General features: G+C 45.9%; 1 long non-coding RNA gene across 1 annotated transcript in view; it reads right to left on the reverse strand.

The window, feature by feature from the left end:
• Positions 1–19632, reverse strand: part of LOC129387579 (uncharacterized) — a 40634-nt gene extending 21002 nt beyond the window's left edge. Inside the window, exons 1-2 of the long non-coding RNA XR_008614720.2 lie at positions 19274–19632; positions 1906–2065 (exon numbers count right to left, since the gene is read on the reverse strand). This is a non-coding gene — a long non-coding RNA (uncharacterized lncRNA). The remainder of the gene's footprint in view (positions 1–1905; positions 2066–19273) is intronic.
• Between the last annotated feature and the right edge of the window lie 451 nt (positions 19633–20083).

Raw genomic sequence — 20083 nt, forward strand, 5'->3', positions numbered from 1 at the left:
TGGCGGCCTGGGGCACTGGAAGCATCCGAAGGTCCCGGCAAAGCATGAGTAGACTGGTAACAGAACAACTTGTTTATTCTAACATCGCAAAAGAGCGGCCGGTCAGGTCGCCCGAAGTGGAGAGACGGGAGAGCACGTAACTCAACAGAAGAAATCGGAGCCTCTCTCTTGGCGTCCGGGGGCAGCTGCTCTTATACTCTCGGCGTCGCGGGCCAGAAGTAAGGTCACGGGATGAGCCCACGCGACGGCGGAGCATGAGCCCACGCGACGGCGGAGCATGAGCCCACGCGACGGCGGAGCACGGTCGAGCCGAGAGACATGTTGAGACGAGTGTAGTGACGCATCGCCAACCCGCCGACGGACAGACCTCCTGGCTCCTCACTTGGGGAGCTCCGCTCCCCGGCTGCCGCGCTTTGACAAGCGTGGGCACACACACACACACGCACATACGAAGACACGTGGCACTGAAACACGCCTGGACACGCTTGGCAGGGAGGCGTTGCGGCGGCGTCGAACGGGCCAAAATGTCCGCCGCTTCGAACGAAGCCCCGGCGTCCGTTGCATCCGCGCCGGCATTACCGCGCGTTGTAGGCGAAACGTAACAGTGCGTAGCACGTCGCCGCTTTAGCCCTGGGCATTCGCGCGCAGCCGTGGCGCGCCGCGGTCCACATCCCGTAGCAGAATGTTGTAGGCAGAATAATTCGTGGCGGGACTGTTTGGATGAAATGGGCGCCTTTTTGTGGCGTTGTGCAAGGAGGAGACCCCGCTTGGCATTTCACGACAGGTGTAGCATTCGGTTTCGAGACGTGACGGCGCCAGTGCAGCCTGCCAGCTTATTACGCATCATTGTTGAACTCAGTCAGCATTTGGTGCGACCACACAACCCAAATGTGCGCGCCCCTCCTGCAATGCAAGGTTTCGATTATCGTAAGGAGCTTTATGTGGCTACGAGGTTTATGCAGACTTAAAATACAGTGGAATAACGTGCTCTGAATACATAACGGCCGCTTTGTTTTGTGTACGGCTTGCAAAGCTTGCAATTATCATTGAACTCATATTGCCGAGAGGCAGAGGCCATACATTTGTGTTTCATTATGGCAGATGTTTGTTTTCTTCTAACGAGGCAAAACTAATTTAAGCGTGTGTAAATCCTAGACGCACTTAAAAGGACGTTGTCGTGGCTTGTTGCCCATATCAAGCTACCGCAATAGGCAGGAGTAGGTGCCGCATATCCCTGATCATGGTGTTTAATGACATCCGACGAACATGCACTAGGAAGCACCGGCACTCCTCAAGGGTCGGTCATAACCCCACTCCTTTTCAACCTCGTGATGCTGGGTCTTCCGGCCTATACCACGATGAGATCGACGGCCTCCATCACGCCTTGTATGCAGATGACATCACCCTCTGAGTCGACAAGAGCAGTGACGGTCAGATAGAATCCACCTTACAAGCAACGGTCTCCGCAGTCGAAACCTACCTCCAAGATACAGGTCTCTGACTATCTCCACTCAAATCAGAGGTGCTCGTCTACCGCCCGCGCCGCCGGCCCAAGCATAGAAGCAAATCACGCCAATGTGACGAAATAACCCTCTATATGCAAGGCGGCTCCTGTATTCCCCAAGTCCCGAAAATACGCATCCTCGGTATGCATATAGCAGCCAACGGGACAAACATGGAAGCTATCCGCCAAATCGAGGGCAAGGTCACAGCGGCTACCTGCCTGATCAAACCGCATTACGAACAAGCACACGGGCATGAAGGAGGGCAGCGTCATGCGCCTCCTACTCTCTTTCGCAATCAGTCACATTACTTATGTGGCTGCCTTCCACAACTGGAACGTCCCAGAAAGGGAGAAAGTCAACACCCTTATACGCAAGACATACAAGATCGCCCTTGGCTTACCGGAGTTCACAAGCACTGCTCGTCTGCTACAGTCGGGGGTATACAACACACTTGAGGAAATCGTGGATGCGCAAAGAGCCTCGCAATTCGAATGCATGTCCCTGACAGCCACGGGCCGGTACATCCTGCAGAAACTCGGCTTCAGTTACGTGGCCAGCTCCTGCACGATTAGAAATAGGTCATTCCACCCCGCATCAGCGACACGCTGATTGTCACCCCTATCCCTCCAAACATGCACCCCGAATATAATGGGGGCCGGCTCCAGGGCCGTGCCAAGGCACTGCTGCGCTCTTTGGGCGGAAAGAGGACTACGCGCTTCGTAGACGTGGCAGAGTACACACGAGAACACCGGTTCACAGTGGTAGTCGTGGACGTTAACTCCCGACATACGCACGCGTGTAGTGTCGGAACGGAAGACCAAGAAACAGCGGAGGAGGCAGCGATTGCGCTTGCGCTTACCGAGCCCTTCTGCGAAGTAGTTCTTAGCGACTCACAATCCGAAGTTCGCAACTACGCGCGGGGCCGCATTTCCTCCGAAGCTCTCAAGATCCTAAGGAAAGCTGGTCGACAGCACTTCGATAGCACCACGAAAAAGAGCCCAGAAAAAAAGGCCCTTCGTAAACACGGCACACTTCAGTGGGTTCTGCTCCGTGATTTGGCCACTGTCGTCGCGCGGCCATCAGAGCAGCAAGAGAGCACGAAGAGAGAGAAAGAGAGAGATTCTTGGCCGGAAGGGGGGGGGGGGGGCTGAAAGATGGGGCTAAGTGCAGCGTGGTAACTAAGAGAGCACGAACACAGCCCGCTTGCATGACAAGTAGGAAAGGAGGGATTTCCCATTGACCCTTCACTTCAATTTAAAATCCCGTCCCCATTAAATACAACCAGAGCCTTTGAAACGCTCATTCACCGTCTGCGTCCCGCTACCGCGTACACAAAACAACTTCTCCATAACATTTCAAGAGCTGATAGCGCGGAATGCACTAGTGGTCACGCTGATGAAGATGTACAGCACTTTCTGCTAGAATGACCGCGACACGACACACACAGACAACGCTTAGAACTTGATTTAGTGGCATTAATTCGCAGGCCCTTCAGCCTCAGGAAGGCCTTAAGTCCTTGGCCAACATACTCATTGCAAGGACGAGCATTACTGACCCTTCATAGATTTCTAGAAGCTAGCAATATTCTCGGAAAGTATCGAATACAGTGTTTAAATGTGATAGGGCATTCTATGTTTTTCATTCGCCGACTTCGGCCAATCCAATCCCTGGTTTTTTGTAACTTCATAAGACTTTAACCCGTGATGTCTTATGTGACCTTATTTTAGTCTAGCTATGAGACCGGACTTTCTGTCCACTTTAGTGCATATATATGTGACTGGACTCTGTGTTGCTGTGTTACTGAGTTGACTTTCAGTTTTAGTGTGGCATTAGTCTACTTACGTTACCGGAATTTGTGTTATGATATCGCTATTTTTCGTTAAGATTTATTGGTTTATTGAAATTCCTACGTGAATATGAGTAGCCGCGGCGCCAATTAAAGGCGGTAGCTCCTAAATACCATATAATAAAAAAAATACAGCCACTTTACTACGATCAGCTAGGTTTCACTTCGGACCATGAGATGGAAGCTCGTGAGTCGTTCCTTTCATAAGTTCAAGGCTGTGTCGTCTGGCATAAACGAAAGTACATGCAAGCAAATTTTTTTTGTAGACCCGCTAACAATTTTGTTGTTCCACCTCCATCACAAATTTGTTATGTGTGTTTACGCAACTTTTATGTCACACGTCTTTGGTACGTTTCTTGCGCTTCTAGACTATGTTAAACATATTATACATTGAAATCGTTTTAATAAATCTTTGCTGTGGTGATTGCTTTTCATTCTACCACACGAATCTCATAATTGATTGTGGTTATATTGACACATACTCATTGCCAACGATATTGTGCTATATCTTTTTTCTACGTCCCTTTCTTTCTCTAAACTATTAGTATTAGTTCTTACTCATTGCTTGTAACCTTTGGTCAATAGTTCTTGTTAAACGTTTTGTGAGTATTCTACCAACTTGTTCGTTTCTTTAGTTTCGTTTGAGGTGCATGGAAGCGATCCGCCACACACCTATCACTGTTACCGACCTGTGCACAAATTTACGGTGGCATGCCAATTGACAGTGGACTGCCCACGCTCAGGGGGCACCCTACACCACATGTGTATTCATTTAGGAAACGCGCATTTCTCTTATCTGCACACCCTGGTGATGACCCTGGCCAAAATGTCGGAAAATAAAATGTTTTTGTTTCGTGTCTTGTCTCATTTAAACACTTCAAATCCCTGTATTAAAGGACATGTCTGGCTTGATAAATACATATTCAGGGTGTCCCAACTATAATGCACCAAGATATAAATAATGCGAATGCCACGTTGCTGGACAAAACCCTTGGTAATGTTGTTTGCCGTCGCTTGGAGAAACTCAGATTGTTTTTTTCCTTCCACCTCATTACATAATTATTCCCCACGAACAAATCAACTTCTAAAATATTATAATTACATGAAAATTGTCAATGAGAAGATTGTAGAGCAACATGAAACTCTCGATACAGCTTTATGTTGTTCAGTACGTGCTACATAAGATTATTTTCCCGAGCGTGAAAGAAGCCCCAGAATACATGCAAAATGCCTCAAGCTGCCAGTCGCACGGAAATTTTGCGTGTATTCGCCGGCATCTCTGGCGCTCGGAAAAACACTTTTATGTCGCACGTATTGAGCAACAGAAAGCTGTATCAGTTTTTCATGCTGCTCTAGAATTTTTTCATTGACACATGTCATCTAATTAAAACATTTGAGAAGTTGATTGATTAGATTAGCCTAACTCGGTAATTCAGCGGAACGAAAGAAATAATCTGAGTATCTCCAAACGACGGCAACCAACACAGCCTCGGTTCTGTCCGGCTACATGTCACATGACGCATGACGCATGACAGTTGGAACACCCCGTGTATATATATATATATATATATATATATATATATATATATATATATATATATATATATATATATATATATATGTGTGTGTGTGTGTGTGTGTGTGTGTGTGTGTGTGTGTTCAAGTGACTGTCTTCGTGTCTGGCGTGCATGTACATGTTTGCATGACACACAAATTGAACGTTCACATGTGGTAACTGAGCGCTAACGCAAGTAACACCAAACGGCAGCGGAGCGGCTAAGTCCTGAACAAAATTGCATTCATTCGAAGTCATTCTTGACCCCTCGCTGAATCAATTCCACGAATGTAGCGGCGCGTTGTGTGCGAACGCGAAGTTCCAGTTTGGAAGTTCTGCGAACGAAGTCTCCTAGATGGCGTGAGCGGTGCCGTAGCTGCAACTTCAAACTCTCTGTTCTCACGGGCTCAACTTTAACCTATGGCTCAAACGCCCCACCGTGTGCTCAACTTTTCATCCCAGGCAATTCTTTTATTTGCGATGCTTTGATTCCGATGCCGCCTGACGCCCGCTATTTTCACTGTGCCAGCATATTATTTGCCGGGAACGTCAAACGAATCTAATCACAAATCACGACAGAACCCGAGGCTCCCAATGGCTCCTTTACCCGCTCGCTTTTTTCATGATGTCGGAGACAAGCATATCATGCTCTAAAGCGGGTAGAGGGTGCATGCGCCGGCGCCGTCAACCTTAAGTTGGAGATTCGGCGCTGCAACTGGATTATAATTAACTATCAGGATGTGCACAAACAATTTGTTTGGCAGGAGCAAATTGTGGCGTTTTACTGACGCTTTGAAAGTAGAGGCCTCACACTTTCTGAAGCCTTCACAGGGCCACAGCATGAGAGCAGACAGTAACGCTATCGGGAAATGTCACTAACCAAATCCGCTGCGCTAGCTGAATGGTTGTTGCACAACTGAGCTCGAAGTCGCGAGTTGGATACCAGCCTTGGCGACCGCATTTCGATGGCAGCGCAAAGCTAGAACGCTCGCGTATATTGATTTAAGGGTACTTTATAAGGAACCATGGGGGTACAAAATTAATTCGGCGTTCTCTGCTACGGCCTGCCTCTTGATAAGTTCGTGGATTTGGCAACGTAAGTAGGCCATAATTTAGTTTATTTGAACGTTTATTGTAGAAACACTTGTCCCTTGTTTATATTTTTCTTAATCTGTTGGTGTGCTGGCGACGCTATCACTTTGTGCATGCGGGGGTCTACTGTTTGTGTTCCTGAAATGCACAGCTGGCCACGACTGGCGATCCTATAAGCAGATTGAAAGCAACCGCTTTGCCTGTCGCCAACCCGAAGAGACAGCTCATCATTTTGATCATTGTGCGGAAGGAGCCCAAACAGCACGTTTCGCGGCTTCGCAGCTATTCTTTCCTCTCATTTCTACGTCACACTTATTATCCGTCTCTCAAGGCCGACTTATCGCATTGATAAAAAAACTCCTTTAATAACGCGGCCGAAGAGCCGCTGTGACCACGCGCGAAAAGTGAAGAGCAAGGGAATAGGCATAAAATGTTTCAAAATGCTGGCTCTGCTCGCACCGCATCGAAAGTGTGCGCGCGCAGCTATATTTAGCGCCAGAAACTTGCTCCGGACCAAAGCTAAATTATAGTGACGGTTTTATTTTTTTCATAAGAGTGCATATTTGCTGCCAAAACAGGTTCGTGGCAAAAAGTATGAGTGAAATAAACAGACCGGGAAGCGACACCTGTAGAAAAAAGGCAATACCGATGCATTCAATAAATAAATGTTCCGCTTCAAATGGGCCAATTGGCAGTCTGGACATCTGAACCAAAAAAAGGAAAGAATCCAGGCAGAATCTTCTCTGGGATTTATATAAATGATGTGTAAGCATTTTGTAGTACTGACGTGGCGCTTAGTCGTAGTATTTGCTGGCGTGTTTCGTATAATTGCGAGAACGACCGCGAAAGAACCGTGTAACGGAGAAGCGCGGTTGCAACACCGAACTGCTAAGTGAGACCCGCACGAGACGATGTCGATGAGGCGATTGGAAGCAATGTTCACTGGTATTATAGATAGCCCGCAGCGGATGTGGACATGGGATGAAATGAGCAGGGGGATGTAGCAAATGAAGGAAATATATTCAACATTTATTAGGTACACTTAATCATTATAAACCGTGAAAAGTTGCACCGAATCCCGCAAGGTGGAGGAAACTAAATTAAATGAAAACATTTTCAAAGCACAGCTCTTAAGCGCCCATTTCTGCGGCGAGCGTTGGCGGCGTCGACGTCGGTAGCGTAACCGGGTGAACGGGCACAACGAAAGATGAAAGAGCGAACGTGGGGCGAGAGATAAAAGACGCGAGCGGATACCGATGAGGGTGGCCCCTTAAATGTCCTGCGCGCGGGCAACTGGTGTCCTGCGGACCCGCCCGACCACTTGTTTCGTACTATCGTTTTCTCGCGCCAGCTCTCGCTCGAGCCTGCTTGGTTTGCTTGGTTTGGTTTCGTTCGCGCTTGTTTCAATTGTCATGGCTTACGATATTTGCAATCTGATTGTAGGCGCCACCCGAATTGTTTAGTACTTTCTAGAAGCCACGCGGGCATCAGCGATTACACTGGCACCTTCGAGCAGCCATGTAGAAAAACCAACGCGCTTGACCCGCACATCAGATTTCCGATGATCGCCGACTCTGCTCGCTGCTATCGTTGTGCTTGAGTGTTACTTGTTTTGCTGGGCACGCGTTCGCCCAATTAAGTGTTAAATTTGTAAATAACAGTTCCGGCACCGCGTTGTTCTTCACTGTCATGACCACGTGAAAATATAATTGTATTACAAAATAATGTGAGCGAGTTCTTTCTCAACATAGAGCGACGCCACCATTGCAGCTGCTTCATCTGCCGCAGCCGCTTAACTGCCCGAACAGAGGCTCCGCCCCGCCAATGAGAGGATCCTGTCATTCAAATTCTTTGCCACAGTATATCGCGAATTCAAAGCGCATAAACAGCTGCGCTCAAAATTCGTATTAGTAAGTATCGTAATCATCGGTGAATTTTTTCCCCCTCATAAAGGTCAAATATATGATCTCTGCCCTAACGGTGTCCAAAAACTGGAGAACGAGAAGCAGACGGGCACTCGCCTGAATATGACGCTAAAGCGGAAGCCGCGGTACTCGTACTGTAATGCAACATCGCTCGTAGGATTGAAATGTAGTTGTAATTTATTTTAAAAACGATGTTATCTTCAGTACAGCACCTTATTTTTGTTTTTCCCTGCTATATTCAGTCTAGTTTTTCTTGCTTTCAAGTCTTTGTACGCACAATGTAGCCTGAATACGCCACTATCATGTATGCATATCTAACAGTGGGGGAGGGGAGCTCTCTCTTATAATATTCTCCTTGGGACCTCAACATATATTCGAAGAACGATGTATGCGTACGTTTTTGCATTGAAAATACTGAATCACTAACCTCGAAAATGTACGTCAATTACAGAACGCTTCTGAGAACATTAAATATGAATGCATAAAACGCGGCGATGCATCGCCACTCTATTTGCAGTAATGTTTGCATAACTCCAAGAGGTAGAGCGTGAGGTCAACTCGGAAAAACAAAGGAGTGTCATTGGATGAATGGAAACAACTTTTTTTTAAATCGGCGAAGTTTCACTACTCGGGCTCAGGTCTCCCATGAGGGGTCTTCGAGGCCTTGCCTCGTCGCCGCCTCTCGGGCCTGCTGGACTGCCCACTCTTGCGTCTTGAGGTTGGAGCTGCGCAGAGCAGCGGCCCACTTCGACGCAAGAACCTCCGGAGCTACTGCCATTGTAGCTGATATAACACGACACTCCCACAACATCTGTGAGAGCGTCACTCTAGTTTCCTTACATAACTTGCAAAGAGCACTCGGGTATTGCGCGGGGAAAATGTGCCGCAATCGCACCGGACTGGGGAAGGTTTGTGTCTGTATAGTTGTCGCCAGACGACTGCCTGGCGACGTATGAGTTTGGGGTGAGGCGGGGGCAATAACCGCTTGCCTAGCAGGAAGTGCTTGGTGATGTCATTGTATCTGACCAAGCGTTCTCGCGTGTTTTGAACTAGGAGTTCCGAACTCGAAGAGGCTTCTGCGCGGCGGGTCAGTACTCGCGCAGAGCGGTGTTCTACCTCATTCAAGATAGGGGGGCCCTCGTCAGTGGGGGTGGCGACCTGCGCTGGGAACCACACGTCGGAAATTTAACACTTAATTAGGCGAACGTGTGGCCAGCAAAACAAGTAACACTCAAGCACAACAATAGTGGTGAGCGGAGTCTGCGATCACCGGAAATCTGATGTGTGGGTCAAGCGCGTTGGTTTTTCTACATGGCTGGTCGAAGGTGCCAGTGTAATCGCTGATGCCCGCGTGGCTTCTAGAAGGTACAAAAGAATTCGAGCAGCGCCTACAATCAGATTGCAAACGTCGCAAACCAAGACAATCGAAACAACCGCGAACGATACCAAACCAAGCAAACCAAACAGGCGCGAGCGAGAGCTGACGCGAGATAACGATAGTACGGAACAAGTGGTCGGGCGGGTCCGTATGACACCAGTTTCCCGCGCGCAGTTCATTGAAGGGGCCACTCTCATCGATATCCGCTGTTCACGACTCGCGTCTTTTATCTCTCACCCCACGTTAGCTCTTTCATCTTTCGCTGTGCCCGTTCAGCCGGTTACGCTGCCGACGTCGACGCCGGTAACGCTCGCCGCAGAAACGGGCGCTTATAGCGCTGTGCTTTGAAAATGTTTTCATTTAATTTAGTGTCCCGCCCCCCCCCCCCCCCCTTGCGGGCCTCTATACAACTTATCACGGTTTATAATGATTCGCTGTACCTAATAAATGTTGAATATATTACCTTCGTTTGCTACATCCCCCTGCTCATTTCATCCACGTCCACATCCGCTGCGGGCTATCTATATAATACCAGTGAACATTGCTTCCAATCGCCTCTTCGACGTCGTCTCGTGCGGGTCTCACTTAACAGTTCGGTGTTGCAACCGCGCTTCTCCGTTACACGGTTCTTTCGCGGTCGTTCTCCCAATTATACGAAACACGCCAGCAAATAATACGACTAAACGCCACGTCCGTACTACGAAATGCTTACACATCATTTATACAGATCCCAAGGAAGATTCTGCCTGGATTCTTCTTTTTTTTTTTGGTTCAGACGTCCCGACTGCGAATTGGCTCATTTGGAAGCGGAACATGTATTTATTGAATGCATCGGTATTGCCTTTTTTCTACACATGTCGCTTCCCGGTCTGTTTATTTCACTTATATTTTTTTGCCACGAACCTGTTTTCGCAGCAAATATACACTCTTATGAAAAAAATAATACCGTCACTTTAATTTAGCTTTGGTCCGGAGCAAGTTTCTCGCGCTAAATATAGCTGCGCGCGCACACTTTCGATGCGGTGCGAGCAGAGCCGCGATTTTGAAACATTCTATGCCTATTCCCTTGCTCTTCACTTTTCGCGCGTGGTCACAGCGGCTCTTCGGCCGCGTTATCAAAGGACTTTTTTTTATCATTGCGATCAGTCCTCCTTGAGAGACGGATAATAAGTGTGACGTACAAATGAGAGGAAGTTTAAAAAAAATTAAATTATGGGGTTTTACGTGCCAAAACCACTTTCTGATTATGAGGCACGCCGTAGTGGAGGGCTCCGGAAATTTCGACCGCCTGGGGTTCTTTAACGTGCACCTAAATCTAAGTACACGGGTGTTTTCGCCCCCATCGAAATGCGGCCGCCGTGGCCGGGATTTGATCCCGCGACCTCGTGCTCAGCAGCCCAACACCATAGCCACTGAGCAACCACGGCGGGAGAGGAAAGAATACCTGCGAAGCCGCGAAACGCGCTGTTGGGGCTCCTTCCGCACAATGATCAAAATGATGCGCTGTCTCTTCGGGTTTGCGACAGGCAAAGCGGTTGCTTTCAATCTGCTTATAGGAAGGCGCTGCTCTATGATGCTTGTGGGAGCGCAGTCACGTGGTATTTTTCAGTTTTCGTGGGGTTTCTTTACCAGTCTGGAAAATGTTACGCAATTAGTACGTCGCTGAAATCACCGCAGTTAGACATCATTTAGGGGTGCCTTCAAATGCCTCATTGATACTTTGATACCTACCATACTTAACGAGATCGAGTTAGATAACTATAGTTACCTAATTAAATATCAGTAAGGAAAAGAATTACTGGCTGTTACTCCACGTTACTGGAAACAATATGCAGTAGGTTTTCTTCGAGTAACGCAATTGCTCTTTAATTCTGCGTGCATGATAACTGGGAGACGCTGCGTAATTCACTCAGTAGCCAAAATGAGGCCAAGACGGATTCACTCGCAATCAAAATCAACAGCAGTCATGCACAGCAGCGCTTATACACGGACTCGCGGGAAAAAAAGAATAGAGAGAGAGAGATAGTGCAGTTTCACTGGAAAGGCGGAGCAGTATTAGTGATAGCGAAGTATAAAACCATTTCACGATGGAAAATTACACCGCCGAGTGAAGCCAGATTCCCAGTAGTGGGAGAGGACTCAGGCTGTGAAATTGAACTGTCTCCTATTATGGAGGTCTTGTATATACTCATATAAAGCCGTCACTTCAGTGAACAATTCTGTGAGGTCACATGAAGTTTCTTCAAGTGCAACTGTTATTAAAGAATGAATATATATATATATATATATATATATATATATATATATATATATATATATATATATATATATATATATACCAGGGGCGTAGCCAGGGAGGGGGGGCTCTTCAGCCCTTCCCCCCCCCCCCCCCCCCCCGAAATGTTTTCGTGCTAGCAGCCCCGGCGCCTGAAATCATTCTGGATTTTGTCTAGACCGTCTTTTTTCACGCTCGAAAAGCCATTTCACCGCAATAATTGCGAAGTCGGACTGTATTTCGCGGCAACGCCCATGCACCGGGAGTCACATAACGCAAGCAGCCCCATCCGAGCACAAAGTTTCAACGACGTTTTGATGGCGAACGGGCTCGCCGCGGCATCTCGAGGAGGCCGCGGAATCTACACTCTACCATGGAATCTACGGAGCGCGTGGATGTCAATTCCGAAACTTTATGGGTGTAAAGTTCTCATAAACTTTTGATTTGAAATATTCATTGACTTTCCAAACTTGTGCTTTAGATTTTCAATTGCGGAACTTTGCAAGTTTGATTTTCCCATAAATATTTGACGCCAAAGGTTCATTAATTCTTCCAAAGTCGTACGTCTGGCCATACAACGACACAAGCCAAATCAACACACTATAAGACAAGTTGACAAAGCCCGCAGCGACGCCCGATGAAACGAAGCGTTGTGGTGGTTCATTCGTGCCGTCATGTCACTTAAAAAATATCAAAATTATTTTTCACCTGCGCCAAAGCATCCAGTGAGGACACTAATGCCAGCCAAGGTAACTACGTTCTTATTTATTTTTTCTACTTGGACTTTTAATCGCGAGGACACATTGAGCCTCTTCAATTTTTTTGTTCTCGTTCCCCTACCTGTGGGCTGCCAGAGCCAGTGAGAGCGCATGCGTTTTTCTCGTTGTCCCCGACCACCGCGCGGCGCACTTCGGTGTGCGTTCGGTTTTCTCTGGTCGAGTGCATTTCCGCCTGGCAGAGTTTTTGGGCGCTTTCTAGCTAGCAGACGAGAAAAAGAAACAATGGTCGCTAGCCGCCATCCCTGGGGGGCTCGACGGATTCCACCGCGTTCGCTTGAGCGCCACCTCTCCAGAAAGTCTTGTCTCGCCGATGTAGCATACCGAGCCGTATGCGCATGGTTGTTGGTTTTCCAAGCGTCTCGTGTTTTCTTCGACATTCTTTTAATTGCCACATTAGTTGCCCAAAGTAGGCATTCGATTGTGACCAACACACTTTCCTTTGCATTTTTTTTTCATTACGGTGCCCCCGCTCCACAAAAGGAAAAAAAGACGTTGTTGCGGCGCAGCGAATTGTCGCATGGTGAAAGTTCTATTTTGTTACTTCTTCTGCGGAAAGTAATGGGCCATGGGACGCTTCAGCTGACGGATACTCTTATTATATTATTGCGATAGCAATTATATGGACACTCTAGGCTCATTCCTGCCGTCGCCCTCATGTTCAGCATAAAGTCCAAGGGCGATAACTTCGTGACCACGTGCCGCATGCTGTATGTGCGAGTTAAAGCGTAAGGAGGCATGGGTGAGCCGACGATGGTTGGTTAGTCTTGCGTGCGCAAGGGAGAAAAGCGGGGAGGAAGCGCGCCGCTTTCCGTCGCGCGCGATATATCGGGGGGAGTGGATGGAATGGGGGAGGGATCTAGGATTCTGTGAATCTGTGATTGCGCAACATGTTTATTTGCCTTGTTTGACCCATTATATACAGTGACTTTTTCTTAGATACGTAGATTTATTGGAGACTTATAGGTATGTTTCGATATGTTGTTGCGAGGTTTTGTGCATACTTGCAGTGAACTTTGTTTCCAGTGGCACTATTTTGCCCTTTATCAAGCTGTATCTTCGTATTTGTATATTCTATTGTATCTTCGCATTTCTAATGTACCAGGGCGAGTCAAATGAAAGTGAGCCTACCCACCCTGCGCAATTATGGTTCTGTTCACTCTCTGCAAGGCCTACACGTAGCAGACAAGCATATCTCATCTACAAAAGTGACACGCAGGTGTGAGGATAAATGTTCTTTAATGCTCTCGTGCACTGGGTTGAACATGGTTCCGAGACGTAATGCACGCTCCAGAAGTTGAGCAGCATCGTGCCGTGAGGTTTTGACAGCTGAAAGTGTTTCCCAAAAAGAAATCAGTCACCGCATGGCTGCCGTGTACATTGAACATTGCATTTCATTGGTCACTGTGAAGCGTTAGAACAAACGGTTCAAAGAAGGACGTGAAAGTTGCAAAGGCGATCCCAGACCAGACCAAAGCCGTCGTGCAATCACCCCTAACAAAAGTGCAAAGGTTGATGAGCTGATGACACAAGAACGGAGGATAAGCATCGATGAACTGGCAGAGCGTGTGAACATCAGTCACGGTTCGGTTCACCGTCACCATTCACGCCATAATTCATCAACATCTCGGTTATCGACTCTTGTGCGCGCAATGGATGCTCCAGATTTTGAACCACCGCCAGAATACGGAGAAGTTCGGCGCTGCCTTTACTCATATGATCCGGTATCACAATAAGGGTGACGATTTCTTGTCTGCAATTGTGATCGGGGACGAACCATTATGCCACTACTACAAGCCTGAAACACGACGGCAAAGCTTACAACGGAAACATTCGAATTCACCAGCCCCAAAGAAAGCAAAGGCCGTCATTTCCACCGGAAAGGTGTTGTTGACCTTTATTTTTTGATCGTCAGCGGCCATTACTGATAGAATTTGCTAAACCTTGAGAGACTATCAATTGTCTCCGATATTGTGAAACGCCGGATCGGCTGCGTGTCGCAATCAAGAACAAACTACGTGAAAAATTGACGAATGGGGTCATCTTGTTCTACGACAATGCCCGTCCCCACGTCGCTGATGTGGTTAATACAAAACTGGCAAAGTTCAAGCGGGAAACGCTGCAACATCCGTCATACAGCTGAGACCTGTCGCCTTGCCACTTCTACATTTTGGGGCAGCCGGAAAAACTGCTGAAGGGAACCAGATTCGTCTCGGACGATGACGTGAAAGTCAGTTGCAGACGTTTTGAAGCAACAACCCCAGGAGCTTTATGAGACGGGAATTACGCGACTCGTTAGTCAATGGGACAAACGTCTAAATGCTCATGGAGGCTACTTTTAAATAAAGTACCCCGTTTGCCATATACTCGCATTGGCTCACTTTCATTTGACTCGGCCTTGTATATTCTGCAGAACTCCTGCTTCTTATACGTGTTCTCTGTTGTGACTGTAATTTCAGTGCAATTACTCACGATACACGACCGGTGACAGCTGCTCCTGCGTAATACATTGGAACAAACGACAGCGTCATTGAGATTTTTCACTGGCCGTTGCATATGTACAAGAATGTAAACAAGGATCTTAAATGACAAAGTTTCATTAACATATTTGTCCTCAAATTGTTCATTTCATGGCTTTTATATTTTTCATATCAGCGGCATGCACTGCTTTGCTGGTTTCGAACTGGTGTAGTTCTAAAGTTCGTGTGATATTTTCTTTACTTACTAAATAGACAAAAACATGGAAGCATTGACATCAGTTATGTTGGGCACAATTTTTGGCACATACGAGTATAACATTTTATTAAATATACATATTTTACTTGTATTGACATTGCGTAGCGTTCAAGAATTCGTTTGCAGCATCTTTGGCAATGGCAATGCAGTTATTATTCATGTATTTGATCCCTAGGCAAATTGTTTAAGAGGAAGCTTTAGCTCGGGCCCAGCTCCGACGCGGCCTATTCAGATACATGTAAAACGCAGAAACGCTTTTCTAAGATAACACCTGGATCGCTTTTTAATGAAATGTGTTGCATTTGAGAGAGTAAGTTAAATTCTAGTGTCAGTTGGAAGCGGAATTTTGATTTAGGGCCCGAACTTTGTTTAAATTATTTTGAAAAATTAGAAACTCCGAAAAGAAGTAGAAGCACGAAGTTTACAAGTTAATAGCTCTTCATCGAGAACAGATATCGTGGTTTTGTAAACGGCATCCATTACACCATTCAAAGCGGACAAATTCAATATGTCTATTTGAATTAGTTATGTTATGTACAAGGGTTCTGCAAAAGCCTTAGTTCCATAATACTTAATTTTTTGAGACTCATGTGTAACATCAATTTTGTCCGCTGTAGATGTACTATTATGTGCAATTTAGAGAATTGTGATATCAATGTTCATTGCTCATTTACAGAGTTGTAAACTTCATTGTTTCGTTTTCTGAAAATTTTCGATTTTTGCCACTTTTCAATAAAATATTGACCACCTAAAACGAAAGTTCGAAACAGGCAATCACTAGAATTTAAGTTTTTCTTTTAAATGCAACAAACCTCATTAAATTTGGTGAAGTGGTTACCGAGGAAAACGAATTCTCCTTCTACGTGTATTTAGATAGGAGCATCCCACCTAATGTTTCCTCTTAGGAAAAGGCCGAGCTGCATTGTGTAAGCGCTCGGCATTGTGTAAGCGAGCGGGTAAAGGAGCTCTCGTGTAAAGGAGCCATTGGGAGCCTCGGGTTCTGTCGTGAAGTGTGATCCGATTCGTTTGACGTTCCCGGCAAATAATATGCTGGCACAGTGAAAATAGCGGGCGTCAAGCGGCATCAGAATCAAAGCAACGCAAATAAAAGAATTGCCGCGGATGAAAAGTTGAGCACACGGTGTCGTGTTTGAGCCACAGATTAAAGTTGAGCCCGTGAGAACAGCGAGTTTGAAGTTGCAGCTACGGCACCGCTCACGCCATCTAGGAGGCTTCGTTCGCAGCACTTCCAACCTGGAACTTCGCGTTTGGACACAACGCGCCGCTTCATTCGTGGAATTGATTCGGCGAGGCGCCAAGAATGACTTCAAATGAACGCAAGTTTCTGCAGGACTTAGCCGCTCCACTGCCGTTTCGGGTTACTTGCGTTAGCGCTTAGTTAACACATGTGAACGTTCAATTTGTTTCTCATACCAACATGTACATGTACACTATAAACGAAGACAGACAGTGGAACACACACACACACACACACACACATATATATATATATATATATATATATATATATATATATGTATATATATATATATATATATATATATATATATACAGGGTGTTGCAACTGTCATGCACAGATACTCAGATTATTTCTTTCGTTCCGCTTAATTATCGAGTTAGGCTGATGTAATTAATCAACTTTTCAAATATTTTTATTCGATGATATGTGTCAATGAAAAAAATTCTAGAGCAACATGAATAACTGATACAGCTTTCTGTTGCTCAATACGTGCTACATAAAAGATACCCCCTTTAATTGGCGCCGGCTAGTCCATTTCACGTAGAGATATAAAAAGCGAATAAATCTTAACAAAAACAGTGAAATCATAACCCAAATTCAGGTAACGTAAGTAGACTAATGCCACACTAAAACTGAAAGTCAACTCAGTAACACAGCAAGACAGAGTCCAGTCACATATATATGCACTAGAGTAAAAACAAAGTCCGATCACATAGCTAGACTAAAATAAGGTCACATAAGAAATCACGGATTAAAGTCTTATGAAGTTACAAAAAACCAGGCATTGGATATGCCAAAGTCGGCTAAAAGAAAACCATAGAATGCCCTATCACATTTAAACACTATTCAATACTTTCCGAAAATATTGCTCGCTTCTAGAAATCTTTGAAGGGCCAGCAACGCTCGTCCTTTCAGTGAGTATGTTGGCCAAGGACCTAAGGTCTTCCTGAGGCTGAAGGGCGTGCGATCTAACGCCACTAAATCAAGTTCTAAGCGTTGTCTGTGTGTGTCGTGTCGCGGTCATCCTAGCAGAAAGTGCTGTACATCTTCATCAGCGTGACCACAAGTGTATTCCGCACTATCAGCTCATGAAATGTTATAGAGAAATATTTTTGTGTACGCGGTACCGGGACGCAGACGGTGAATGAGCGTTTCAAAGGCTCTGGTTGTATTTAACGTGGGCGCGATTTTAAATTGAAGTGAAGGGTCAATGGGAAATCCCTCCTGTCCCTACTTCTCATGCAAGCGGACTGTGTTCGTGCTCTTTTGGTTATCACGCTGCACTTAGCCCCACCTTTCACCCCCCCCCCCCCCCCCCCAAGAATCTCTCTCTCTCTCTCTCTCTGTCTTCGTGCTCTCTTGCTGGTCTGATGGCCGTGCGACGGCAGTGGCCAAATCACGGAGCAGAACCCGCTAAAGTGTGCCGTGTTTACGAAGGGCCTTTTTTTCTGGCGCGTCTACGTTGGAAGCTTCTATTGATATATTAAAGCGCTGGGACAGCGCTCGTACACACCAGTGCCGAGCAATTATAATGAACAATATTTATATAGCAAACCATTGTTAACTACCAATATTTGCAGGTAGTACATTTCGTCATTTTGTGAAAACAGTCGCTTTGAAATTCTTAACTTATGTTAAAGTTTAGGGCTACAGTTTAGCTAGTCTACATATATAGTGGTGGGTAGTATAAAGAAAATAACTTCCTACTAACATCAATCGTTAATTTTGTTCCTGTGTTGTGAAGTGTATCAAGTAAAGCTGTCCAGTTTCTCAGTCAGCCAAAAGTCAACTCAAGAAGAAGTTGAACGTTTTTTCTTTTTATACACACATCCCGTAGTGCAAAAAGACTAACCTGCACGCAGTCGGAATTTATCATACTGCAGAAGCAATTTTCATTCACAACTGAGATTTGCACATAACCAGCGAACATCGATTCCAGAAGATCCAAACCAATGCGAAAATTAAACATCACAGGCTAGTCACACAGTACTTGTCTACCACATATGCTATGACGGCGACACATTTTGTGGCTTACAGAAAGAAGGTAGAGTACAATACGTCTATGTCATTGACAGTATGAAAAGTAAGGACCCACCGAATTCTAACTTAGCTGCATTCATCGGCATGAACAGGAAGCAGCCTATAGTTGGTCTCATTACTTGAACTACATGGCGAATGAGGGAGCATATTTCTTCTATAGCGGTTACAAGCGCATATAATCTGCCTGTCGTCATACTTTCCGTCATATTCATATATACAGAAAAGCACGGCGAGTATTAGGACACTATTTTGACAACAGCAATGCAAGCAACCAATCATGAATTAAAAAAAAGCTTAATAGCACTCTTCATCTCAAGGGGGATAACCAGTTCGTACTTAATTAGCATTAAATAGTCTGCGCTTGTATTACTGGTATTAAATATATTTTGCCGGCGAAACAAATAACACTGCGCCTCGTCTATAATACAGGTGCTCAAGAACTTGCACACACGGAAGCTCAGCCTAAAGGAAGGTAATTGAGCGTATGGTACAGTCTATGCTCCAAAATTCAGATAAAGCAGACAGCTTAAACGTTCTTCAGTACGATGTCTTAGCAGTGGTGCATCAAAACGCGACAAGAAAGTAAAGGCGTGCATCCTTTTCCCCTCATTGCTCTTAAAATTTGATAAAACATCAGGGCTGTGTCTTTCTTTTTCTTTTGTTTAGCCCTGTCGACAAAGCGCGCACAAAATATATAGCCCAACAAACACGCACTCAAGCCCTTCAGTAGAAGTATTTCACCGAAAGCACGTAGGCGGCCGTCATGACGAATGGGTCGAGCGGCACTGCTCATATATGTCAGTCTACTCAGGTTTGTACAGAACTGGTTTACTCATGCAAAGTGAATACCTGCTAAGAAAATAAAGGGAAATACTTGTGCTTACCGGCTGTCATTAGGAAACGTGAAAAACTTCGCAGGACTGGAACTCTCGGTGTTAGAGCCCCACAGAGCCACGCAACACATGCGACGCCCCGATTTAGCCATCTTCGTCTAAAGCTTTATTGGCTTGGTTTCCTCCGTTTTCTGTTCGTTGGATGCCTGACCTAGCTTCTCTGTCTTATCTTTCCTATCTTCCTACTTGGGACGACAACCGAAGCAGATGACCAAGCGCGATCTGACTTGTGATATCGCTGAGCGAGTGGCAAGGTTGAGCGGCGGTAAGTAAGTTCGACGGATGCACGAAGGCAACCGCTTCCCGCGCTTCGTCCGACTGAAAATTCTCAGACAGAGAAATGGAAAAATAAGTTAGGGTGTCCGGAAACCGCTTGGAGCGCGCATGTTCCTTCAAACCGAAACTAGCCCTCGCCTTCCGGGGGTTGTTACTACGACAAGATACAACCAGAAACGTAAACCTTCCATGACTACTGGTCTGCTGCGATCCATTGTTCAGAAAAATAACGTGTCTAGAGCTTACGATCCAACCCCACAACGCAGATTTATAAGCTATATATAAAGATTACAAAAAGAGTCTTAATAGGTTGCTTACTGTCTGTAAAGAAAACTTCTTTCATGCAAGAACCGGGCAAGTTAAATACTCTAATGCAATATGGACAACTTAAACTACTCTCCGAATAACAACAACGCTCAATGGTATGTATCGGGATCATGCATCGACAATAACACAACTATAAATCTCATCAATATTTGTTATGCTTTTAGCATACATTTCGTAGACGCAGCTGCCTCTCTGCAG

This window comes from Dermacentor andersoni, chromosome 2 (genome assembly GCF_023375885.2).
Source record: "Dermacentor andersoni chromosome 2, qqDerAnde1_hic_scaffold, whole genome shotgun sequence".
Lineage (NCBI taxonomy): Eukaryota > Metazoa > Arthropoda > Arachnida > Ixodida > Ixodidae > Dermacentor > Dermacentor andersoni.